The following is a 26,995-nucleotide window of genomic DNA, read 5'->3' as shown; positions in this document are numbered from 1 at the left end:
ATAAACATAGCACTGGAGAGACACCTGACTTTACAACTGGTTTGTGTGATAACTGATCCCTGGGACCTGTCAAGGAGGGGCCAGGGGTAGTTAAGACACAAGCACCTAAAAATGCAGTGATTTTTTTTTTTTTTGGCTCTCTTCCATTTCTACAGGGTGCTTTTCCTTTCCTTTCTGACCTCTCGTTAAATGACCATGGCAGGTATCTTCCTCTGTCATTTCTCAGCAGCTGCCTTTTGCCACATGATGCCCCATTGTGCTGTCAATGCATTTTCACTAGGATTTAACATTTCAGCTGATGCCGAAGGTCACCCTCTCTGACTGACGTATGCTCTAAGCCTCTTCCTTACCTGCTGCTAATGCATTGTTTTTGCAGCTGTTTGCCTAGGACTGGGCACCAGTGTTCATTCGTGCACTTTCAGGTTTCAAACTGTTAAACTCCTACATCTTTATTTTTACCCTTTGTTATTCCATGATGCTGTACGTCTCTAATTTGGGAAATTGTTAATCGACCCTCTATTTTTTGATGGTTTATAAAGGGTGATATTTAGCTCCAGAATGTCATGAACGAGCCTTGTTTTGGAGATTAGACTGAGCTGAGTATAGTCAGCAACAAAAGAGTCAATACAGCAATACCACAGACAAGTACCCGGCTGAGATCTATATGGGCTAAGGAGATGGTAACCAGTACAGGGATGCAAGGATTTTTCATCCCATTAATAGACTAAATTTCTCTACAGCTTCTGCGGCAAACTTTAAAGCAGTATTTGGTGACAATGTTATTGTGAACTTCTCTGCATGTACTCTGAACTGTTGTAGGGGACTATCAAATCCTTGCTACATAATAATAAAAATTGCTGGGCTTGACTGAAATGTCTTCGCCAGCGCCAGTGGTGTCTTGTTAAGTCTGAGGAATCTGGGATGGATCCCAGAGCCAGTTATCAGAGAAAAATGGTTCCTCTCACCACTCTGTTCAGTGCACTCCAACCATTCCAGGTGCTATAATAGCACTGACTTTTAAAATGTGTGCTTGTTTTTTTTCCATTTTCAACTGGGAAAATGTTCTTTGTTACCCAGCACTGACACAGTTCAGTCATCAGAGCAAAAGTCTGGATAATTCATGTTTGCATCCATTCTTGACTGCCAAAGGATGGCACAGGGAATGCACATAGCTAAAATCCACACATTTCTAAAAGCTGTAAGAGAGGAAAAAACAGATGATGTGCTTAAATCTAGCATTACCCTAACACCTAAATCAAACAAGAAAGGGTTACTACGGGCTGGATTTCTATTCTATGACTCTTTTCCCTACCAAAATAAGCATTAAAAAAGAGGAGTGCCACGAATTTCTCTCAGGAGAAGGCCCAGGATGCGTGCGGGCCGGGCCCGCCACGCCATGCGTGCTCTGCTCCGCTTAGGCTGGAGCCTTGCTACCGGCCCCGCTTTGCTCTTTACAGGAGAGACAAAACACACGGACAGCTGTTGCCATAGCTACCCCTTTACGTCCTCGTGTCAAGTTTCCCTGAGCACAGAAATATTATTTATAAGGTGGCTTAGGTGTGCTTTGCGCCTGGCAGTTAAAAATGGCAGGTCCCATCCCAGGGGAGCTTGCGGCCCAAATTAGACATAACACAGCGAGAGGGCACGATAAACACAGCACAGGGAAAAGAGGGTCGAGGAGGGACAGCGAGCTGCACCCTGTCGGGCCTCTATTCTCCCCATTAAACCCCATAACAGCTCTGCATCCCCCCGCGGTTTTGCTGCAGCGTCCTGGCAGCCACCTGTGACTGCCCAGCCATGGCAGGGCCCGGCCCGCGGCCTCCCCACGCAAGGCCGCGGGCTCCATCCCGGAGCTGAGCAGGCGTCCTCCCCGCGCTCCGCTAGGGCGCAGTGGTGCACAGGCACCGACCTTGGTGCCGGCCTGGGGAGGGGGCTTAGAAACCTACGGCTTAAGTAGACTCCAAGTTACTGCAGCCTTCCCTTCCTTTCTTCCTACATGCTATAAAGGCGTTACTAGGGGTGGGCCAGATTGCCAGCGCCAGAGAACAGAAGTTGCCTCCACCTGCTGGCTTGGCGGCGGCCACCATGGGGCATCCCAAGCCCTTCCATCCCACCCAGAGAGGCGAGGTTCACCCAGCCTGCTCCTCCACGCTGTCTGACACATCAAACCTTGCAGCTCAGAGAGCTGTGGCTTGTGCTTGCTTCACGCTGTCTGCGTGTATGCTAACCTGGTGAGAGGACCTCCAAAAGCTGCCGATTAGAAGGCACCGTCCTCCAGCTCTCTCTCGAGGAGGTCACCTCTACACCCCCGCCTCCTGCTGACCATGCCCCAGTGCCCAGGTTTGGAAGATGAGTTCCAGCTGCAGCAGGGTGTCGGTGTGGCCCTTCCCAGAGGCAGCAGTGCTACAACATGCTTCACAGTCCATTTGAAATCAGCCATCCCAAGTAACCTTCAGAGTCTATTTTCTCCACCTCTCAGCCCTCCGGGAAACCCTCTTCTCTCCAGAAATCTGACATTTCTTCATCCCAGCTTGTTTTCCAGGTCAGCAGCCTCATTCCCCAGCACTCCCAGTCATTCAGCATGGGTGTTTTCAATGCTGTCACTGTCTCTGTGCCTTTGCCATCCTGCTGAGTGCTCCTGCTCCATGGGTGGCTGGAGACAGAGCCCCTGGAGATGACTCCTTCGACAGCAGCTCCGTGCTTGCTCAGAGGATGCCCCGCCCCTGCTGTCTGTACCTGCCATGTGTCCCAAAGCCATCACAAACACACGTATTGCCAGCCTCAGAAATCAGCAGGATGGGAACGATTCAAGGGACAGATACAAGTGAGCTGTGCAGCTAAATTCAAAGCTTGGGCAGTCCAGAGGATTGGCTCAGCAGCACTGGATTTCTCCCATGCACGTGGAGTGAAGGTGCTCACAACTATTCAGCTGTTTCTGATATTTTACACTGAAAATATGTTGCTATGGGGCAGGAATGTGCAGCTACTACAACGCACGCTGGCAGAAGCAGCCCACAGCTTCTGCTGATATTTGCAGGCCTTCTGCTGCCATCCCCATCAAGGCTGAAAATAGACCTAGCACTCAAATGAAGCATCCGTAATCCTTCATTTCTTCCCATTCCTCCCTGAGGCACAGAGAGTTTTCACAAAAAAACCATACCGAGCATCCCACGTGCACCCTGACATCACATCGCCGGTTTCTAATTCCTCACTGTGCACGTGCCTTGAAAAAGAAATTCCTCCAGCTCCATTTTAATTCCGTGTCCTATTTGTGTCTGGAAAGCAGGTTTCCCTCCTGAGTCACCCCCCTGCTAGTAGCCACAGGTGCTGCTCAGTCCTCATTACCTTTAGCCACAACATAAAGCCCATTCCTTGTGCTTGCCCACCTTGTTGCCCTGCTGGCTCCAATGCACCTGATCTCCCTCATTTAAACCTGACCTTAATAAAGGTCACTCAGCTGCAGGAAGTGATCTGCAACTACACATTTGGCACAAGGGAAACCTCTCTGCACCACTAAGTTCCAGCCTTCACAGCCTCCAAAGTGCTTGGGCGAGGTCCTGAATGATGCTGAGCATTTCTGATCTCCCTGACTTAATAAGACTCGAGAGAGCTCAGCAAAATCAGCGCAGACCTGAGCCCCCAGCACCATGAATGAAGAACACCTTTGGGGTTTTTCTTTCCTATGAATTTTTAAATATCTGATATCCTGTTTGTTTTCTTTCTCATATACTGAGGAACTGATAAATCCTCAACCACACCATAAACGGCCAGCCATCGGCCCTTGATTTCTAAAAATGTATTTGTATTAAGCTAAGAAATTATTTACAGTGGCCATAAACATCCTCCCAACATCTGGCAGCTGGGAGAGAGACTTGGAACTCACTAATTTACTTACATTGTAAACCACTTTCTAATAAATAAATAAGCTCTTAATATCTCACCCACAAGAAGAGGCACATGGTGTACAGCACTATATTTGGGGTCCTTCAGAGGTGAAGAATTCAGCAGATGAATTCTCTGAAGATCTTTCTTTAGACAGAGCATGTTTATGCCCAAATGAATCGTGAGCTGAAAATCTTTATTTTGACATCAGCTTCAAATTCTCACATTGGTTTGGATGCTGGGAAAAGGGCTGCTTGGTTCGTGTTTTGCCTGAACCAGGGCCAAATTCTGATCAACGGGGCAGAAGAGAGCACTTAAAAAAAAGCCAAGTAAATGCGTGCTGATCCTTTAGTAGTCACCCTCATGGGACGGACTGCTGAGCTTATGAGCTGGCTGCTGGGGTGAGGATGCCATCAGCTGCCATGCCAGGGATGAGCTGTGGTCGCATTAGGGCCCACAAGGGGTGGAGAGAGCATTTAAGGTGATGCAGATGCAGTTTTCAACTTCTGTAAAATCCAGCTCAGTGCCCACGAGGATAAGTGGCTGGCTCAAAGCGATCCTTGACTAAAACCAATGTTGCCAGATCAAGCCTGATCCAAAATTTATGCTTTGGAAAAAAAAATAACAATAGCCTTGTACAAAATCTGAGGCAAAGGTGGACTGTTTCCACATCCTTCACTTACATAAAAATAAAAAACAAACTCTCCCCTAATGTTAACCGTTGCTGGTTCACTGCAAAGTTTAACTAGCAAACAGGAGGAAAAATGTTCCACTCATCCTCCCTGCTGCAGACATGGAAGAGAGGGAGGAATCAATCAATTATTAAAGTCAGTTTTGTTTTAATTGTGTGAAATTATACTCACGGACAGCTAGAGATCTGAGTGAAGAATTGTAAAATAGGAGCACCAGTGTAACCAGGTACTACTGTATCACCGGTGCTCTGTGGCCAAGCTTCCAACGAGGGTTTTCTTCATTTATCTACAATTAGAAATACCCTCAGAGATCTTTGACTAATTACAGAGAAAAAAGAAACAAGCGAGAAAAAAAAAAAAAATCCCTTTCCTAACCCCTGCATTCCCCATCTGCCCCACTAGGAAAGATGAAACTGGACCCAAATTCCCCCCTCCCCGCTGAGTCCCCCACCACGGGCCCTTGGCACCCTCCCTGTTGGTGGCATGGCCAAGCCTGAGCTCAGCCATGATGCTCTTTGAGGGGTCGAGGCAGAAGGGAGGGGGTGGTGAACGTGCTGGTAGTGACCCCAGCTGGCAATAAAACCATAACCAGAAGCAAAATAACCTCTCCAATGCCCCTGGTTCCTGTGAGTTGTCTCCCCCGCGTGTCCCCTGTGCGGTCAGTGCAGAGGCTCTGTAGAAACCTTTCTCAAACACAGTGAGCTACGTCCTGCTACATATTTTTGTATAGCTAGTATTTTCCATCCAGCAAAGGACTATTCCAGTAAAATTAGGCAGAATCACTCTGTTTTCTTAAGAAAGATAAATGAAAGGCAAATACTTGCTGTTGTTCTTCAACAGAAAAGCATATGATTTTTGCCTGTAGTTACTGAAATCCTTGAGGCAGCACAGACTGCTTGCTGTTGATCAGACAGATCTGGGGTGGGGTTGAATGAAAGAGCAGCTCTGTGCTTTCAGGAGTGATGGTCTAAATTCACCCCTGTTGTAACACTGCTCCACTCACCCCAAACATGAATTCAGCCCTACAATTTTGAAAGCGTGCATGGACGGCATGAATAAATCTCATCACCGAGACTTTCCTACCACTCCTGCTGAATATCCAGTCCTATTAGTCAATGTCAGCCCCTGGGCAACATGAAAAATTGCAGAAATCCATCCTGGCTGTCACTGGAAATCAAAGGTCAGTCTCAAAATCCAAAAGGCTCCTTCGAGCTTTGGAAGGCATTCATGTTTCCAGAGTACACAGTGCAATTGTCAAAGCTCTGCACATTCACGTGAAACAGGAAGGAAAAATCAGATCCCGACACCAGTAGGGGACAATGGGACCCTGGGGAAGCACTGGAGGAATGGGGCTTTTCCTGGGAAGCTGTTTGACAAAATGTTAAAATACAATCTATTTACACAATAGATTGGAAAGTGCTAACAGCCAGCACCATGTTAGAGGACAGGATTTCAGATTAGAAACACTGGCCTGGTTAAATCCTGAGCGCGTTCTGAAATAATTTATGGATTCTCCAAACAGAGCGAAAATACTATTTTCTGTACTGACCTGTTTCGGTGGGGTTTCCACCTCTGTTTTTACCATTAAGATTCCCTCCCCTCCACACCCACGTCCATCTGCCCCGTCTCCCACCTCTCACCCATCATGCTGCCAGCCCTGCCCAAAGCTTCCCTACCTCCACTCTCCCACTGCAGTCCCCACTTGTCACTGCAGCTGTGAACAGGCTGTGCTGTAATGAGCTCGAGAACAAGACAGAAAGTCAGGCTCCCTAGCTTCTACTCCTGTCCCGTCTGCCCCACAGAGGGATGCCATTCCACCTCCGTGACCTGTGACTCAAGTCCTCCTCCTGCAAGCAGCTCGTGATGCTCTGAATGTCCCCAGCAGGTCTGCAGGGAGGGAGGTCCCAGGGCCTGCGATTACAGGTCCAGCGGTGCCTTGTTAAATGTTGAAACTTCTTAGGTGTTAAAAGGGAGAAGGGGCCCTTTTAAGTGTTTCTTTGGTGAGCAGATGGCCAGCAGCTGAACTTCTCTTGGAAATCTGTGCAGTTTTAAGTGGGAAACACAGCCCGAGAGACTTTAAATAAATCTGTTGTAGACTGGTGTGAGAGAAGTATACAATCCCTCCCGTCCTTGCTGTTACCACCACGTGGTTCAGCAGCCTTCTGTGCGGCTGAGCCTTCCCTGTCAGCTGCAGGAGGCTTTCTGCCGTGCTCCTGCTCCTTGGAGGACACCTGGGATCAGGTCTCCCTCCCCAGCCCTCTGCTTCGGTCATATTTGTCACCTCTATCCAGTATCTAAGGAAAATCGTCAGAGATTTCACGTCTGATGAGTCAGTTTTTCAGATCTGAGTCTCTGCTTTTGGTCTGCACACACAGAGGTATCTCCTGAGAGAAGCACAATGCGCAGCTTGGGCAGAGCACTGGCTTAAATACATTTCAGATCAGTTAAGATGATGCTGACAGACAGAAAGGAGACACTTGGGCTTCTGATTACTCGTCTGCTACCAAGATCAGAGGAAGGAACTCTGTCTTTGGTTTTGTTGTGCACCATGCCATAAGCTCTTTTCAGGCTTCACATGCAGTAAGATGGGGCAGTTTTTCCAAATCGCCATGTCCATGCTTCAGCCCATATAGAAAAATACAGAAACATTTCAGTATACTTGGAGCATTGCTTTCTGAAACATAGCTGTGCCATACCTTAATAAAAGCGTATCTGAGGAAATTGTCCTGGTAACAAGGACAAAGAAGAAAGCTCTTTTGTATCTGTCAAGACTGTTAGTCTGGGCATGGGAGTCTCCTAAATTTAGATTGAAATTCAGCTCTGCTCCATAAAGCAGTCAGTATCTGCTCTGTGCTGGAGACCAAGCATGGAGGAGCAAACCCTGAATAACTGTTGTGGGAACAAGCCAATACAAAGTAGCTCTGCATTCTGTAATTCCACTAAAATAACCGAACACATCAAGAAGTATTCTGGTTTTCAAGGGAATTGCCACACTTTCCCCTACACAGAAGCTGCATCCTGGGCTTGTTGTGCAATGCAGAGAAGCGCAGGGCCAGAGGAACACTCCCATGACAACAGAAACAACAACAAATTCACTCTTCTCCTTTACTCAGACCTGTCAAGTACTGTGAATACATAACCTGTAAGAGCTAAATTCCTTCCTTCGCAGTTTTACTCAACTTTCAGTATGTGTAACGCTCTATTTTTCAGAAGGATGCTTCTGAGCCACTTCAAGCTGCAGCCCTTCTTCCAAGATGCAATGCCCAGGTGGACAGCTTGCTGTCACTGCTCCCCTAAGCTTTTCAACAATTTCTCCCTGCTGTCTGCATGTGATCTGCGGTCCTAAGTGAATTTCCTTTTTCAGCGAGACACTTTCTGTTATTTCAGTATAGCACTGTCTAGACAACTGAAAAAGTGCGAACAATTTAATGGATTACTCTCCCCCTGCTTTTCATGAAAACGTTGGAAGTCTGGAAGATTTCTGGTCTCCGTGCAGTCTGTTTTGTTTTCTGTCGTTTGGTTGTGTGATTATTGGGGGGGTAGGGGGGTGGGGGGGAGGGAAAAGGAGGGAGGGTTGTTGGTTCTTTTATAACCAGAGCTCTAAATAGTTATAAAGAGAAGCTCAAAAAAAAAAGTTATTTCCAGTTAGTGAGAAGGCTGTCCCACCATCAAGATTTCTACAAGATTCTGTAATTTATCTTTATTCAGACAGTTCTGTGAATAAAATGGTTACTGTCCTAGCAGATAGAAAGCAGACACCATCCTGCCTCCCCTTGTAAAGCAACCGGCACTCCTTGGGAACAAGCAGCCGCAGTTATTAAACACAAGAGAACCATCCCCTTCACCCCTCTGAATTCCATCCAGCCTCATCATTTCCTAAAAACCAAGAAAAAAGATGACACTGCAAAATGTCTTACATAAATTTTCCTGTCCCAGGAGCCTCCACAGCCAATCCAAAGGGTCAAAGTACTTAGGGAAACCAGATTCTTATGGGATTTCCAGCTCCCACTTTCAGATCTCAGTGATTAAACTGAAGGCAGCCAGCATCACCCTTGACCCATTCCCACCTCTGCAGCAAGCCTGTTGGGGTGACTGACCCTTTCTCAGGAGCTCTCCAACATTTTCCAGAGAAACATGGATAGGGAAAAACCCATCAGCAGCAACAGCATGGCAGCAACTGTGATCTACTCCATTTCTATTATTTTTTTCTCTTGTTTTTGAAGAACATAAATTTTCTAACTTCTTCCCAGTGCAAACTGGACAATGCAAGTAAAACTTCTCTATGTCTGCATGAAGATATGACAAGGGAGGAAACCCATGTGCATCACCAGGCCTTGAAGCCACTGGCAAACCAGTGTCTGAAACCTGGCTGTGCGCTGGCCGGGGACCTGGCCTGGGCCCTCCACCTCAGCAGGGGCCATCCCAAGAAACATTTATGGTGGAATAAAAGACTTCTCCCTCTTTCTACCAGAAATGCAGAGGTGCTGAAAAAAAGATTTTTGGTGCCTCTGGACATTCCCAGTTAGGCTCATTAGGGCCCACATTGCACTTAGCTTGTATGTTATCCAAACGAGTGCAGCAGGGCCTAATCCTGATAAATAACTGGGCAGCTATTAAAATTGTTTGCCTTCAACAACAAAATGGAAATGCAATGGCTTGACGCTTGAGCTAGCATTTAAAATGGGCTCAGGTAATCAAAACACCAGATCAGAGAGTGCTGGGGGCTGTGGAGGAGCTGAAACTCATTTCAACTGCGTACTTCTAGTTTATTACAGCAAACAATTCCCACCAACAATAAATGAAACTAGCCCCAGCTCCTTGTGGAGACTGGGTGTACCTGATCACTCAGGTCCACACCAGCTGCTTAACTCTTTCTGGCCAGCAGTGCTTCTTGTGCAAGCCGACGCCGTCTGTCAGTCATTCAGTCATGTCACCTCGGGATGCCACTTAGGAACGGCCACATCACCAGTCATCTCTTGCTGAAGATACCTGAGACGCCGGCATCCTAGATACAGGTTTCTCTCTGCCCAGGCAGCAAACATCCAGCACAAATTTAGAGCAACAAACAGCATGAAAGCAACTCAGGTACCTGGAGGGGCCATGGGTCCTCCATGCTGTTCTCGTCCCCATCCCCAGCTGCTCTGGCACCTGGGTGGGTGGGGACAGGCTTATGATGATGGAGCCTGTGACCACACAAAGCGTGAGGATGGGCGGAGGGAACGTGGCAGAGCCTCCTGAGTGCAGCTGCCCCATAGATCTGCTCCCCGAGCACGCCGTGTGGGGCTGGCCATGGGACGGGCAGCTCGGGCAAGCTGAGCGGGCGCCTGAGCCACGCGCCTCCGCATGCTTCTGTCCAGAAACACCCTGCCAGGAAAAACAGGCCTAATGCACGCCAGCTGATGAATGCTTCATGGGGAACGAAAACACAGTCTGGGCATTTCAAGCAAGTAAACTGGACACTGGTGTGCACAGAGGCAGGCTTGCTGCATGAAGAAAGCTGAGCCCAACTGGGCTGGTTTCCTGAGCGGGCTGAGAGCAAGCTACAATGGACTCCTTTCCAAGCCACATCCCTACAAGGAAGCCTGCATTAAAAAAAGAAAAGGGAAGAAGAAACCATATTCTGAGCTTAACCAATGCTGTGCACGCTTCACCAATTATACATAGTCTGAAAAATGCAGTAGTGGGCTAAACCAGGCCGCAGAGGCGGAAGATCAGCAGTGCTCCTTTGTGGCAGCCCCGGGTAGCTGTGGAGGGGACACACATGGTAGCTGCCACCAAAACCGAATGGGGAAAACCTTGCTTCCATAATCGCATCCATGTAAAATGATTTGGTACCATGTCCAGCCCATGTTAACAGTACGGCTTTCACACGTTCTATGAAAACTAAAAATAACAGCAATTTTAAATGCCCAGAACACCTACATTTCAAACAACCTGTTGTTGTGTGATACGAGGAAAGCAGCAGCGCTGCAGGGGCCCAGACCACAGGTAATCCAGGTGTTAACTGAGAGCAAAGGGATAACTGCCTTATACAGCCAAGTCACTGCAGGTAGAACTGTCAACACTTGCAGAGATCTGATATGTTTTGGCTCGTGGCATGTAAGCTGTGACTCAGGTTTCACCTAGGGATGAAAGATGTTGCAAAGATGCATTAAATACTTTTGTTTCGCCTTATTTAACCTTCTCTGGCTGCATCAGGGCAGTGCACACCAGATAAGGGTGCCCAAGAGAAACAAAGGCAGAGCACTGGGTGGGACTCCAAGGGATGCATTAGGAAATCTGGGGGCTCGCAGCATAACCCATCAGGCTGCAGAGCATCAGTACATGTGGTTTGGCATCTAATTTCAGTTTTGGGGATGAAGCTCCTCTCTTTCCACGTACGGGTGGCATGTGACACTCCACACCTTGGGCAGAGCCCCCAAAGTCACAGAGACTCCCCCTCAGGAGACACAGGCCAGACATAAAGAGGAGAGGAGGACTTTCCCAGCTCTGATTACCCACGGAGCAGCAGCGAGGATGCCTGCAAGCCCCAAAGGCAGCCCCACACCACAGCCCCGCAAGGGTTGAGCACGCTGTTGCTGCTGGGAGCGCACAGCAGGAGCCAAGTGTGAGCCTCACGTTCAATGAGACCTGACACATCCCACCAAGCTCTGTGGGCAGAGAAAGCGCCCGGGGCCACCAAGCCGGCGACAGCCTCCCCTGTGCCCAGCCCCAGCACGCTGGGGGCATGTGGGATTCAGCATTTGGATCATCTCACAGCTGGCTGGCAGGGACCCAGCGGTGCAAGCATCATCCCATTTGCACGAGCGTGGCGCTGGCTTGCCGTGCACTTTTACCCTTCGCATGGGGGCGGGCAGAGGGGGGGCTGCGTGCGCAGGGACATTCTTCACTTGTCAGCCCCAGGCTTAGGCTGTTTCTGTCTTCACCATTACCCAAAGGTGAGGAGGAGTTGAAAAACATTACACTGACGGCGCTGGAGGAGTTGCGGATGTAGGGCTTTCCGCTACGCGCCAAGCAAGCCCACTGGAATGGTTTGGACACGATAGGTAAACAGTGTCGGGCTCGCTCAGCGGGGAGACATTTGTATTTAGATGTTATAGATAAGTGGTGCATATTTGAGACATCTGAAAGTTATTATTCCAGGCAGTTTCTAAACAGAGAATCGCAGTTGCGTAGCCCCTTAACTCCGAGCTGACAGGCAGGATAATGATTTAAATTATTGTTAAACATAGGCTCTGTTTTAAGTGGATGGAATTCAACAGCATGGTAGGTTTGGGGGAAGAGGGGTGTATTGCAAAACACAACATTTCCAGTTGCTGCAATGCTGAGCCACGGGAGCTTCTCTGCCAACACCGAGCATCACTTCACACTAAGAAAATGGTGTGAAGATCCTCAAAAGGCAACACCATCCAGCTATCTTCTGGATCATTACTGCTCCCTCTAATTGCAACAACTTTGATTAAGAAAAATGCCATTTTCAAAGCAAAGCAAAACATAAAAAAAACTTTCACAGGCTGTGATACAGAGTTCAGCAGTGAACTGTAATCATTTTTTTATAATGCTTTTGAATTACAAGCGATTTATGCCTCCTTGAGCTTAATAAGGTTCTGTTTATTATTCTATCACTTTTTTTTTAATGAAGAGTATACTGACTTGCCCTTCATTAGAAGCACAATTACTGTATTGTATTAAATCAGAGTATAACATTTGTTTCATCCATAAAGAGTTGTTTTCCAACATTTTAATGTATTGCTGATATCTCAGCCCCGCACTCCTCCCATACGCCATCCAAGCTGTGAGCCAGCCCAGCAGACGCTGCAACCAGGGCAGGCTTTTTGCCCCCACCACGGGCTGCTTTCTGCCATACCCAAAGGTTAAGTGTGGCAGCACACGGTGGTACCATATTGCAGCCCGTATGCCGACAAAGGTCCAGCAAAAACAAACTGGTCTCTTATGTGGCAAGGAAGAATTAATTTCTTGCTTATTCAGCATCTGCTTGTCTCTCCGTGTCACAAGCATGCTCCCAGGCAGTATCTCCAACCACAGCGCTCTCATTTCCCAAGTGGGTAATTCACAATAATGCAGGCTAGAGGGTCTCATCTCTGCTTCTAGCCTAAAGACGCAATTGGGCCTTAAAAAAGCAATCGCACCTTGTCACTTAAGGAAAATTACATGGATGATTAATAATAGATGAGCCTCAGAAAGGCCACCCTTTCTGTGCATACCAGCATCTTATCCTAATTATCCTCATCAATAATGCCCAGAATTGTTTGGAAATTTTAGGGGAAATAGAGTTCACTCGGCTAAGTGTTAATAACTGCTGTGCCTCGCAGGGTAGGAGCACCACAGCAGTGCCTTTGACACATGAAGGGACCAGTAATTCAGAAGAAGTAATTCGGAAGAGTGGAAACCCACAGTCCCCTGCAAGGAAGAAAAGCGTCATTGCCGCTCTGCAGCAAGTAGACACATACAAAGTTTGTCCCAGGAAGGTTAGAAACCTGAACCTGAACTGAGAGCTGAATCCTTTACCACTGAAATTAAGGATGGCTTTTTGTCCCTTACTGTTAATATTAGTTGTCAATCTGATATACTTACACCAGAGTGTAAAGGCTTTCCTGTGTTGCTTGGTTGCTGAACAATTAAATCCTAAAAAACATTCTTCCCTCATGAAAATAATTATCCTGACTTTGTGCATTTTTCTCACCTCTTTTAATGTGGGAAAACAAAACAAAACAGAACAATAACTAGAGCTTGCTAGGAAACAAGCAAAACACCCAACTGGGTATTAAAGCTACTACTACCCCATTTGAAGAATCACAAAAGACAATCCCCAAGAGAATCACCCCAAGAGAATCACAAAATGGAACTGTAGCAATCAATGGAGAACGTGGAAACAGTTCCTCAGTCCTCAAGCCGGGCACTGAATTTGCACCGTGACAAACCCACAGGGCAGGCCCAGGGGTTTCACCTCCTGTGAGTGGCGAGAAGTGAAGCCTGCCCCTTCCTGCTGCCCTTTGGCTGCTGCTCCATGGTCAGCAAGCACCAGGAGAGCTCCAAAGGCAAGTGGAAGCAGGATTTCCTCACATTTGCCTCCAGAGGCAGCGACAGGGAAGTGTCACACCTCCAAACACCTCCTGGCCACAGCACAGCCCGACGCAGAGCAGACTGCCAGCTGTCCACACCGCCAGTGGGCAGCCAACATGGTCCTGGGCTCAAGGATTAAATATTTGAGAGACATACGTGCATTGGAGAGAATAAATTGTAAAAACCCCAAAGATAAAGAGAGTGTTTCCCACATATTTTCTGTTCTGGCCTACTTTTAGTAACTCCAGATAAGCTACTCATTTAAAGAGCTGAACCCAAAAGGATTCAAAACCAATCTGAGGTGTTTCAGAACAGCACATTTCAGCAGATGATCCCAGCATGATACAGCTGCTTTGAAAACCCATCATTACTAAATTTGCATGTCCTTGCAAGAGCTGATAAAGACATGCTTCCTTCCCAGTTGTGACCCAAGGTTTCTAAGTCTCCAGAGAAATAAATCCTACTAGTTTCTGTACTCATCGTCATGCTGGAGAGCAAACGTGGACACAGCTACCTGATGGTGGGAAGCTGCAACACTAAAACTGGTCTGGGATATTCGTTTTTCTTACCTTGTTTTCCACCTGTGACATTAAATAACAAAACAACAGGCAGATCTCAAAACAAAATTGCTGCACCCTCGATGGCTTGGCTCTGCAGGAGTCAGAAAAAAGGATATTAAATATGGAGACAGGCTTGCAATCAGCCTTTCTGAGGAAATAATAACCTGGGAAATTCTGACTCATGCTGATTTGTGATCAAGGACTGTGACTGAGATACCAAAAAAAGGAATTGAATCAGATTTTCATGGCTGTGTCAGAATGAATTAATTCTCGTCATATAACTGGAAAAGATTTAACATCGTTGAAGGATTTTTAGAATGACAGCAGGATATGGAGGCTGTGGCAAAGAAGAAAACATGATTACTGGGCTGGAGAGACTGACAGTGAGAAAAGATAAAAAGAAACTACGTATACCATAAAATAATAGCTTGGTCAAGTAGCCGCCAACAGGAATACCCTCAGGAGGGGAGAGCAGTTGTGAGCATCTGGCACTGGTGGCTGCAAATATGTCTCAGACAATGCTTATGCCCGAATAGTGGAAGTTTTCAGGGGTGAAAAAGTTGTCTTCCTGGGACACTTGGAGAAGCTGCTGTCATTCACCACTGGTTTTCATCCTTCTGTTAAAGCCAGGCAGAAATTGCTGCCATGGTTTGTCCAGTGGTGTCATTTATGCTCGTGCCAGTCTCAAAGATGGGCCGGGATTTTTTTTTCCTTGCTTCTGTGGTTGCCGCAAAACTTTTAAAGTTAATCAAACATCAGCTGAGCTCACTCTGAATCTAACTATGTCAAATCAGGCTATTTGAACTCCAACCACTTGCCTATAGAAATGATGCAGGTAGACATAACTAGTTCTTTATAAAGTCATGCTTGCAATTGATTTGCATTAATTTTCCAGTGTTCCCATTTGGAACCCTCTGCAGAAAAGCACTGAAGTCAGTACACATATCTTAGAGGTTTTTGTTGTTTTTCTCCTTGACTGATTGCTGTAGAGATGCTACTAAGTAGAAGATTAGACTCTAAAGTGCAGCTTGATAGACAGGAGTTCATCTGGCAGCAAATTCCACAGACAAAGCCTGAGGAGCATGAAATCCCCATTGCAAACTACTGACCAATAAAAGATTCTACTATCTCCTCACAGAGACTACTCACCTTCATTTAAAACACCCCCTTGATAGATCTGTCAATGTTCACTAGCAGAAGACTTCTATAATAAATTAACTAGATGATAAAGAGGGTTTTTGCACAAAGAGGAATAGGTACTATCAAGAGCAGAACAGAAAGCCACCAATCTAATTTGGGATGTAAGAAACATCTGACTCAGATATTTCCCCATGGGTTGTTTTAATCCTGTCTCTTAATGATCCCTTTAATAGGGAGTGTGTCAGTAGTATGTACTTGACTCGATAAAAGAGCTGACTTATCTGCAAGGAACATGCCAGGCATCCAAAGTGGCCCATGCAAAATGGCTGAAACACTCCTAACACCCCAGAGCAAATAAGCTGTTGAGAAAAAGGAGGAAAAAAAAGAAAAAGAAACTAAAAAAAGAAGAAAAAAAAGCCTTCGGGTTATAAATTGCCATCACAAAGTCAAAGCAAGACAGCAATTTACACATGTAACTTCACACCAGTGAGGAAACCAGGCAAGACAGGGATGGTATCCTGGTCATGGAGCTGTTCTTCCCTTCCTTGCCAATATATCCTGATCCTGCTTTGCCAAGCCTGCCCTTCCTCCCCTGCTTCCAGCCAGCAGTTCACCCTGTTTCCATGCTTTTATCTTCTTGCCCTCCTCCTGCTTCTAGACCCCGTCTAAACCTTCCTGCACAGAAGCTAGCCATGTTTTCCAAGAACAGCAAGCATTACTGGGAGGCAACCTCTCCACCTCTTCTCAAGCTGCCGCAGTACGTCCCAGCCTCCCCCACTCATGCTCACCTCTTTCCTCCTGAAAGAGTCTTTACTTCTCAGGCCAGAGAAACCATTAAGCACAGAGCCTGATCCCTGTATAACCATTGATTACTGATTAACAACAGATCACTGGTTTTAACCTAGCAAACCCTGCACAGAACCTGGTAACAAGCAGATGGCGAAGAAAAAGATCCAGCAGGGCTCTTAAGCACATAGCTATCTTTAGGAATGTGAATTAACAGACTTACTCAAGCATATACTTAATTTCTGGCACGCTGGACACAGACACATATGTGTAAAAGGTGGGAAAGAATTCAACGATCCTGTTGAATTCAGGTCCTGCAGCCTATGCAGTCTTCTGAGCAAATGAGAATGGGTTGGGAACTGCACACGTTTAAAACCTGCTATTTTACTTCCCTCTTGAATTTCTACTCCATCAGCTTTCATCCATTAGCCTGCCAACACAGAGCACTCTGCCTCGCCATTTGATTGTTATTTAGGCTCTTTGGAGCTCATCCGTTTCACATGGAGCATTTATCTTTTCAGTCGCACATTCAAAACTGAAGCACTAGAAATTATAATACGAATAGTCATAATAGTGATTATGGCCTATGAACAAATTATTTATGTATTTCTCTTGAGTAAGCCAATTAGGCTGAGCTGAAAATGCCAGTCCCTGCAGCTCCACAGTGAAATTCTCCATCAGTCCAGTTTTCTTTCCAACTGTTTCTAGCACCGACCTTCAGCATGAGGCCAATTTCCTTCCACCTGGCCAAGCAGTGTTACAGTCAAGACCTACAGGCTCTACCGTGTTAGGAATGGAGCGATAAAAAGTGTTTTGACAAATGCAGCACCAAGGCTCATCTCAGGCAGGAGCACACTCCAGTGTACGGAGTCATTGAATAAGATCTAGTTAGAACCAACCAGGCTACAAATAGGAACAGAAAGCAACAGGACTGATGTTCTTGTCAAAAAGATGCTTTCACTCAAATCATGCTGGGATAACAGAGCAGTCTGACGACGCCTGCGAAAGGCTCAGGAGGATGATGGTTGCTACCTACAAATGCTGAGGAAATCAAAGAAAAACAACCAGGTAAACGCCACTACAGAATGAGGAGGAAATGTAAAAGTCTATACAAACACATTGATCAAATCATCATCAGAATCCCAGATCAGGTAAGCTGAGATCATGGTGCTGAAGTCCTCCAGACCAGAGTGTGCAGAGAAAGGCAGGACGCTCTGCATTAAAGATTTCAGGGGCTTCAGTTCTCTCCATGCAAGATGCACAGTGTTTATTGGCATGGTACCAGCATGGCAATAGGATTACTGGATTCTAAGGGCTTTTTCCCTAGAGCGGTCTTTATCCTCTTAAAAGAAGATAGAGCAATTAAACATTTTTTTTTTCCCTGAAGAGAATTAATTGTCTGTGAAGGGTCACACCAGTGGCCAGATGCATCACAAGAGATTTTCATCTTCTTAAACTCACCAGCAACAGCCAATGGCACAAGGCTTGATTCAGTGGCCAACAATCTGATTTATCAGACTTAACTCTAGCTACAGACTAAAAAATTACCAGTTCCAAGTAAGTTTAATTTCAAACTCTAATAGGAGCAGATGGAACGGGAATTTCTTTTGGAATATTATAGCAAAGCCCTTTAAGATCAAAACGATACTGATGCAACAGAATCAAAACCTGTAAGTGACAGGACATACTGTTCTAGCCTATGTGTATGGAAATGCTTTTTATAAATTTTGCATAGTTCTGCCAACAACCTGCTATAATACCCATGGCAGTACAAGGAAGCACTTACCTAGCACACCTTAGTAAAGAGATGTTATTTTCATCAAATGACACAACATACTGAAAACATATAATAGTGCCAGAAGAACATATTATGATAATTTGATAAAAACAGAGTGGTAGAAGAATGCAAGGTGCAGATTACCCTAAATGTCTGAGCAGGACAAAGGAGCCCAGCATCTCTCTGAGAACAGCACCTTGCAGGATCACCTGCAGCCTAGGCAGAACTAATGTAACCTCTGCATTGAAATCAGAAGTAGATTTGATGCAGGTAAAGAATCTTAGAGAAAGTTCGACATTAGACTAAACATGGAAGGCAGGAGAAAATGTCACCTGTACCTGCAAAATTTTCTTTCCAAGAGGACCTGGAGAGCTGGAGATACTGTTCCTTGTGAGAGACAGGACACTGGATTCAATGGACCTTCAGTGGCCCAGCATGTGTCCCAGGCTAAAGCCAGGAATAGGAACTAGACCACAGCAAGCTCCAGACACATGAATGGTACAAAACCAAGGACCAGCTCAGCCCCAGGCTCTGTCTTCAGCACAGAGCAAAGGAGATTTGCAGTGAGAACACACGCTTGGGGCAACAGGGATCTGTCCTGCATGCACACTCCCAGACCTCCCAGGCCCTGCCCCAGAGCACTGGCACTGCCTTTGCATTTGCCTGCCCTGGAAGCACCACTGAAAATTTCACTGTTAAGGAATTATTTCATCTGACTCAATACATCTTTCATCTAGACAACTCCAAAAGTTGCACTGTATTGTTTGTACAGACACAGCCACATGAATTGCATTTCATACACGTGAGGAAAGGGTCACATCCAGCTGCTGAAGAGAGAGGATCTTTTTAGTTCATACCTATGAAATCCCAATTAATTTCTTTGGAATAAGTGAACAAATGGGTCATTCTAGCCCATCTAGCCTTATTAGCATGATGATTTAATGTGAACTTGGTGTCTAAGGCCAGTTACTTGCAATGCGTATCAGGCACACTTAACAGATAACTTTTTGGTGGAAGAAAGCACCATAATTTAGCAAGGGTTTCTTTGAGAGCATGGTTTACCGAGTTTAATGCTGTGGCACCAGGCACTGTGTACTCAGCTTGGCATTGCTGCATCAGCCCTTTGGTGCTGGAAGGGTAGCTTGCTGCTCAGTGCTTCCTCCTGCCATCAGGGCAGTTTGCCCTTGACATGAGGGTGCAGAACCAAGTTGTTAATGAAAGAGCTGGGTCTACACAAGCAGATGACATCACTTTTTTGCCATCTTTCAGACACCTGTGAACAGTTACACTCGCACAGACCCCCTGGAGGCTCATTTATCCTGACAAGGGTACTTGGAAGGAGAAGCCCTGGCTTGAATCAGCACAGGTTCCCTTAGTCCAAAACTCCTTTGTTTTCTTTGGGACAGGCCAGGCAACGTCTGGAGGAGCTTCTGTTGCTTGGTGTTTGGCCAAAGAGAAGTGATGAATAAGTAAAACCCAGAGGCGAGGTTCTGCTCGCAGCATAAAACCAGAGCAGCTCCACAAAGTGGCTGCAAGCTGGTAAAACTGGTCAAAATGGCTGGTAGAACAGAGCAGATTAGACTAAAGGTAAGGATTTCCAGACTGAGCCCAATAACAACAGTTCTGCTTAAACAACCTGGGAAAACAAATGGAAACTTTGGATTATAATGCAAGCTCATTTTTAGCTCTGTTGCTGATACAGATGGAAAAGGAGATTTAATTTTATTAAAGGTGTCAAACTTTTTTAATAACCCAGACACTTAGAGGGATAATAAAATCACATCCTCTGTACGGTGAATTGCATGTTCAGCAGCTGCGATACCAATTAGATGCTGAAATGATGAAGTACTTTCTCATGCCAGTGGAGACATACAGTACAGAGCCAGTGTTTAGTTTTATCATATAAGCAATGTTTAGCCATCATCTGTCATACAGACTTAGGGGAAAGGGCCTCCTCAGCTGGAACAGCTGGAATTGCAAGATTAGCTCAATAAATTGTTTTTCTTCTACCAGATCATCTATCAGTTTATATACATAACTCACCTCTAGTTTCAACTGCCTTCACTGGAGAAAATGCACACTTTCTGTCAAGCTATAGCTTTATGAACAAAGAGGAGCTAGCTTTCGGCTTTCAAAGACAGGGTTTGTGAGGTTTAAACTATTTTGCTGAATATTTTTGAGGAAGGTATTAAGAAAGATGCAAAGATTAATTCCCTGTACTAGTACGTTCTCTCTACCTTTCTTTTTAAAGACTCCTCTCACTTCCACAATTACAATAGAAACCACATCAGACCAACCAAGGAAAATGCAATTATATGCCACATAAGTAACAGTTAGGAGAATATATTTTCTTTAAAAAAAAAAACAATAAAATATTTTAACCTAATGGTTTAAATCAAAATACTAAAACCTCTGCTAATGTAAGTAATTCTTTGAAATCTTTCCCAAGAGTACACACTGCTCCATTCACAGCATGTTCTTATTCTCTAAGGCCCTGCCTATTCTGGAAACTTCTACAAGGAACAAGAGCTGCGTAATAAATTCTGCATATATTCAATTATTCCAGTAGTTTATACCTCTAGTGGATGTAAAATAAGGTCAAAGCACTTCTAATTGGAATCACAGTTTCCAGACTACAGCTTCCATACTTCTGCTAAAAAATAACAACACTTAGCAAGATGAACTTCTCAGTGAAAACCAGATTATTTACCTCCTTAAAGCAATAGCCAAATCAATCATGAAAACAGATATTTAATGTGAAGATGTCTTTCTTTCTTTTTTTTTTTTTAAATGGGGGGGGGGGGAACAAAAAAAACACACAAGAGCTTATCTTTGCAGTGTCATTATCTGACTACAGCACCCACATACCCATGGTGTAAACACCACTTAAAATTGTCAGTTTTCCTTGCGCTTTTATGGGTACAATGGAAAATATTATTATATAGCCTTTCTTGCCTGTGTTAGGAACAATATTTCAGCTTAGCAGAACTAAAGGAACTTGACAAAGCACAGAATTTATTTTCCACTGATCCTGCTGTCTTGTTAGAGTCTTCATTTTTCTCAGTCTGGACAGTAATAGCCAGGCTAATCCCTCTCCCATTTATTTCTACCCAGGTTCACTTGCAGACTCTCCTTACACCAATGTGAATACTATTTCTGGTGGTGTACATATCACCAACAGACCATTATGTGCCAGGTTTTGTCCTTTCTGTTCCCATTTAGTAACGTTTTAGCTCCCTGAGCAGTCCCGCTAAGGAAGAGGCAGTTTGGGCCAAAACAACAGGTACACCCTTGAGCAATGGCGATAAAACAGATGTAATTCACCACTTCATCGAGACCCAGGCAAGTCCGAAGTGCTGACCCCTTGGAGGCCGTGTTTGCCTTGGCGCCTGGCTGTCCCAGATCGCTCGGAGGTTGCCGTCCAAGCACAGAGCCTGAGCTCCCCGGGGCTGCCAAGGCACGTGGCAGGAGCGCGGCACGCAGGGGCCATGTCACGCGGGACCCTGGGGAGATGCCAGCGCAGGCTGATGTGCCCAAATTCTCTGCTGTTTACCATCAAAAGCAAGGAGAAGGAAAAAAGTCGCTGTATTCACACAGCCATGATGAGCTCGGGCTTGTTTGAAAGGGCCATCCCCAGCAGCCTCATCGTCGTAAGCAAGACAGACAGACCTGGAGGACAGACAAACCTCCAGATACCTTTGGGTTAGCCGTAACTTTCGGGTACCTATCGCATCTGGAAAAATATATCCCTCCAGAGATGCCAAGGCAAAGCAGGGATTGATTAAAACAGCAAGAGATGAGTTATTTATTAAGCTGTTTTCACATTTTTAGCAATGTTAGAGAGCTTCCTGCAGCTGCCATAGAGACAACAGCTACAGACAATAAAACTTTATGAGCAATTTAAATTCTCTCTCCCCTTAGGAGATGCGGAAAAACAATGACAACTGACTGTTTGCAGGTTGCATATATCTTGCCTTCATTAAGTAGGACTCTGTTTAAACACATATTATTCTTTTCCATCAGATTGTCACAGACTTCCACAGAGAGGGTAAATAGTTTATAGCTTCCACTTTCAACAATGCACTGTAAAAATACACTGCAGTCAGATTTGATTATCCAATTTCATTTAGTGCAAGCCACTCTCAGCACATCAGCGTGCTTATTTGCATGTTTCAGAATAGCAACAGAAATGGATTACCATGGGCAATGGAAAATAAGTTTTTGCACGTAGAAAATAAAATAGTAATAACCACATTGTAAAATTACAGATGCGTGTGATAAATCAGTTTTAGCCTCAGTCTTATACCATTCACACCTGAAATTTGTGCATAAATCCACCTCATTTGAGACTTATTTAATGTTTCTTCTAAAGGTACCCTGGAGCTCAAGATTCAATTTACCTAAGAACTGACATGGGTAAAAAAAGAAAAACATGTTCCCTTCCTTCCCTACAAAATGCGCAATTTCCTTGTCAACTGTGCACTGCTTGAGTCTCAAGATGGGTAAATTTCCATGCACGATTGGTTCACATTTTGACTTTTGTTACTTTGCAAGCACTAAGTGATAAGAAGCTAGGAAGGAAATCTGGAGAAAGAAAAGATTTCTTAAATATCTAATGTAAAATACAGCACTGCCAGTTAATTCTAACAGAATCTGTATACATATTTGTGATTGAAGTATATATTTATACTCTCTACTTCAGGAGAATTTAATTATTACATTAAAAATTTTCCTGGTTTACAAGGTCTTACTAGATTATCACTTATTTTATATTTACAAAAGGTGGTGAAGCTTTGCTTTTAACAGGTGCCTTTCAGTGTGCCATCCTAAACAAAATTACCCATGATTTTCCAAGTCATTGCTGGTAAAAGACCAAGATGACTTTGAAATACTGCCTGAAAGGCAATACAGATGGATGGGAGAAGAGCATGAATGAAAAAATAAACAGGAAAGGTGTTTGCTTGCTGACCACACTGGTAACAAATGGGATGAAGAGGAAAACCAATAGGTTGTTCCTCATGTTACAATATGGAAATATGGGAAAAGTAGGGCATGTACTGAAATTATAATTTCTTTGCAGTCCTGTTTCTGTATTTTTAGTGCATATCTGTTGTGCTTTGAAAGAAGAGACACTGCTTGTACTAGAAGATTTCCACAGGTGCCTTCCAAACTCAACTGTTCTGCGGTCCCACACCACGATGGTACCATCAATGAAATGGGGCAATTTTCATAAAGGCAGAACATAGTGGGTGAAGCTGAAACTCCCCACTAATAGGTACAGAAAAATGCTGAAAACACACATTATTAACTTGTGCATCACTGAGGAAAGTTGCTACCTTTGTTGTCCTGCACTGAATCCGTAGAAAGAGCACATGAACATTTCTTAGCCTATGCCAGGCTCACTAGCCAAGTGCTGGGAAGAAGCAGGCTAATGTGAGACAACACCACTTGGTTCCCATGAGCTGCCATCCTTCTTCCAAGGCTCTGAAGACCCCAGGAGTTAACAGCGGGCCCCTTCCTTCTCTTTTTTAATGCTTTATTATAGCAGTGAGGCAGCAGACTGCTTATATCCCATTTTTCTCGGACTCTTTTTAAAGTGTGAATGAGCATGTGTGTATGTTGGAGTGATAACATAAGGCTAAGGCACATTTCTAGTAAATATTACTTTAAATTATCCTGGAATGTAAAAGTGCACTTGTGCAAAACTAGCTGCCCAAAAAGGGAAGCAAAGCTGTAAACTATCCTGCCCGCAAGCTGGTCATGTCGGCAGGAGAGTGTCACTGTATAAGGGTATGTTTACAGGTCACTTAAGCCTGCATTGAGGCTGAAACTCATGAACCCTATAGCACTGAACCTCCATGCACTTGACTGCAACCACTTCTCCTGTGGGGGCCCTTACATTGTGGCAGGAAAGCAGCCGAGACCTTGTGGTCATAGGAGCACCAGCTTTCCGGGTGAATTTAAAACTTTTCTTCTATATAATGTGGGTAGAGGTGAGGAGAACAAGGAGTAGCCTCCCACATGACTGACCGTATGAATGGTGAACCTCATCACCAAAGCCACCTTTAAAGTAGATTTAAGCTGGTCTCTCATTTAGACTTGTTCCAGCAGTGACAACCAAGACATGGTCCAAATTCAGTTCCTTAATCTCCCTTTGGCTGAAATTCAGTGAACCATGCAAACCATTTTTACCTGTTTCAAAACAAAATCAAGCAGGCAAAGAAGCTGTTTAAAGGACTCTGCTTCTGAACCTACAGCGGGGGCATTCAGACCCAGGGACACCTGTGACAGTCACATATACTTACGCATTGACTGCAGCAATTAAGTGTGTAATTAGCAGTAGGGAAGAAGCTGTGGGTAAAGCCGTAAGCACAACAAAACTAAACATTAAGATACAAAACAGCTGCTTCTCTTTCATCCACTGGCACAATTTAGTGATGCCGAATGCTGTGCAATACCCATGATGCTGGTAGGGAGGTGAAGAAGGACTGAGCTGGGCAGCGCAACAAGGCTGATGGCATCCCTGAAGTGGATGACACTGCTGTATAACCTCCAGCAAAGACTTTTACCTCTCACAGCCTTTGGTCCCCCTTTTGCCCAGGTTTGTCTGTATTAAATCTGTAAGACAAGAGCAGTCTCACTGGACTTGGTCATTGCCATGCTTTACTGCACCCCTAATTTTGGCTGGGACTATTATTGTAATGCAGATAAGAGAAATAGTAAGTTTTGGAAGTTGACTTTTGGGGATGTAAATGAGTTTCCCTGCAGAGTGGGATCTTGCAGTGACTGCTGCACATCTTTCCCTGGGACAAGTCTGATTTTGGAAGTAAAGTTCCATATTGGGAGTGGGGAGGGAATAATTCTGCAATAAACAGAGAGACAACCACCACAAATGGTAAAGCTTTTGGTCAGATTCCTGGGTGAAGCACACATAAAATCAAATGGAGGCAATGCAGAGGTGCAGTGTGACACTGCAACCCTACAGTCTTTAGGAAAACAATGAGGCTCAAGAACAAGGAACACATCAAGGGGGACAGAAGGCAATAAATCATTGAACTGGAATCTGAAATGCTGGGCTGTTCTGTTCAGCATACCACTCCAGCATCTCCAGCCTCTATCACATGCCCTGCATGCCATAACGGTCTGAATTTGACCATATGTTTGTAGCTAAGCTATGAAATTCATTTGTCAAGTCCTGGGAGTTTTTGGCAAGTTGTCCCATACTATATGTGTGGTCTACTACACTAACACACGCGTGCAAAGCTTTGCAGTGGGTATGTCTATATGATCCAGAGGCAACGGAGCTGATGATTTCAGTGCTCTGATTTTTAGTGCTGTGTAACAATGAATGAAGATAGAGAGAACTCAAGCCTAAGATGTTTCGGCACAGTTGCTAGGACTAAAGCCCGCTGGAGGCTGCTGGAACATGCTATAAATATGTATCTGAGCTCCACGCCAACTGTGTAAACTCAGAAGCTGCTTGCTTCATTCAGAGAGTTTATACCCACCAGAGCTGCAGTGAGAGTTCAGAGCCTGTTAAAATAGAGGCAAAACAGTGGCTGGCAAGAGTCACATTTTCCTTGTGAAAAGGGATGTGGAAGATGCTAGGACAATGCAGGGGTGGATGACAGATAGGAAATCATTTCTCGGGTGTTTTGAAAGGAAACACATAATCCAGAGTTATGGGCCCTCATTAATCAGGCAGAGGAGTCCTGAGGTGCCAAATCTCGCAAGAGCAGCCCAGAGAACTTTGAGTCATTTGTAAGCTCTTCCTAACTGAATCCTTAACGTGACATTTGCCCAAATTCTAGATCCCAGTTCAAATATCACCTTCTTGGCCTAAGAATGGTTGCCTAGTGGCTCTGACTCAAGCTGATTCACAACAAAAGATAAATCTTTCTACTCCTAAAAGGAAGCAAAAAGCTGTCGAGAAATCCCTACATTCCTCTGCCTTGTGCAATCTGGGGCCAGTAGTTTTTGCAACAAGACGACAGTCCCATTTCTTCATGTCCTCAACCAACATGCCTCTTCCAGGCTGTGTAGGTTGCTACGGGCAGCCCTGCCACCATATTTCTTAGTACCAGTGCAGAAAGGATGCAGAACTGTCAAAGTGAGGCTTCTTTAAAGTCCAATATACAGCATAAAGGTGAGAGGGTTTGTTGTTTTAAAAGAGATTAGCAGGCTGCATGAAAGAAAGAAACCAGGATCTCCCTCAATCTAGCAGGATCATCTACCTAACTTCAGCTCATGCTGGATAGCAGCTACCATCTAATGTTTTTCTGAAGTCAAAACCACACCCGTGAAGCTGCTGTTACATGGTGAAGTGCTGTGATTTGCCTCCCAGCAACACCTCAAAGCCAACTAGGAGGCTGCATGCTGACACCTCTGGTCCCCACCAGCCTAGCAGACCATTAAGTTGGGTCCTTGGAGACTCTTTCCAGTTTAAGATGTATAAACTCAGATACCCCAGACCTTGCCAAGACTGCATGCCTGGGGTTAGACCGAGTCCTCAGGAGTGCCAACAGCCTCCATTTTAGGTGAGGATGGCAGAAGACACAAATACTCAGCACTCCCCATCCTCCAACCCCAACTGCATTTCTAATCCTCTGGCTCCAGAGCATGAACATAACTCCTCTGTTAAAGCAACCTCCTGGCAAAACCAGCCACAGCTTCTCCCAGGTAATCTGGATGATATCCATGTTTTAAATCTGTCCACTAACCCAGCCAGAAAACCACAATAACACCATCCAGGCAGGAATTACCCATAAAACATAAAACGCATTTCCCCATTTCGGCATGGGGAAAGCATGTCAGACAAAAAGAAAGTTTTGCAAGGTATGTGCCACACTCCAGAAGATGCTCGGATAGAGCGTAGTTACCACGACATCTCTGAGGAGGAATCCACTTACTTACAGATGGCTGCTAGTGATGCATTGTCACAGTTGTTTCCCCCCTCCCACTGGTGAGGTATCTATGTGCTAAGCTTCAAACACCCACTGGGGTGGTGAGATGCTGGAGGAAGAATGGAGATGTCTCCATGTCGCCCCTGGGCACGAGCCCAGCTCACGCAGTAC

The 26,995-nt window shown here is 45.2% G+C and overlaps 1 protein-coding gene and 1 long non-coding RNA gene across 11 annotated transcripts in view; both read right to left on the bottom strand.

Moving 5' to 3' along the window:
• The window catches only part of NEURL1 (neuralized E3 ubiquitin protein ligase 1), a 153,871-nt gene that overhangs the window by 33,746 nt on the left and 93,130 nt on the right, over positions 1-26,995 (bottom strand). The gene's annotated exons all lie outside the window — the stretch shown is intronic.
• Positions 430-26,987, bottom strand: LOC310902882. Its single transcript, XR_014587052.1, has 2 exons — positions 2,229-26,987; positions 430-1,196 (listed from the first exon to the last, which is right to left on the bottom strand). It is a non-coding gene; the product is annotated as an uncharacterized lncRNA (long non-coding RNA).

The sequence above is a fragment of the Anser anser genome (assembly GCF_964211835.1).
Source record: "Anser anser genome assembly, chromosome: 7".
NCBI classification, from domain to species: domain Eukaryota; kingdom Metazoa; phylum Chordata; class Aves; order Anseriformes; family Anatidae; genus Anser; species Anser anser.
This window is presented reverse-complemented; position numbering and strand designations above follow the sequence as displayed.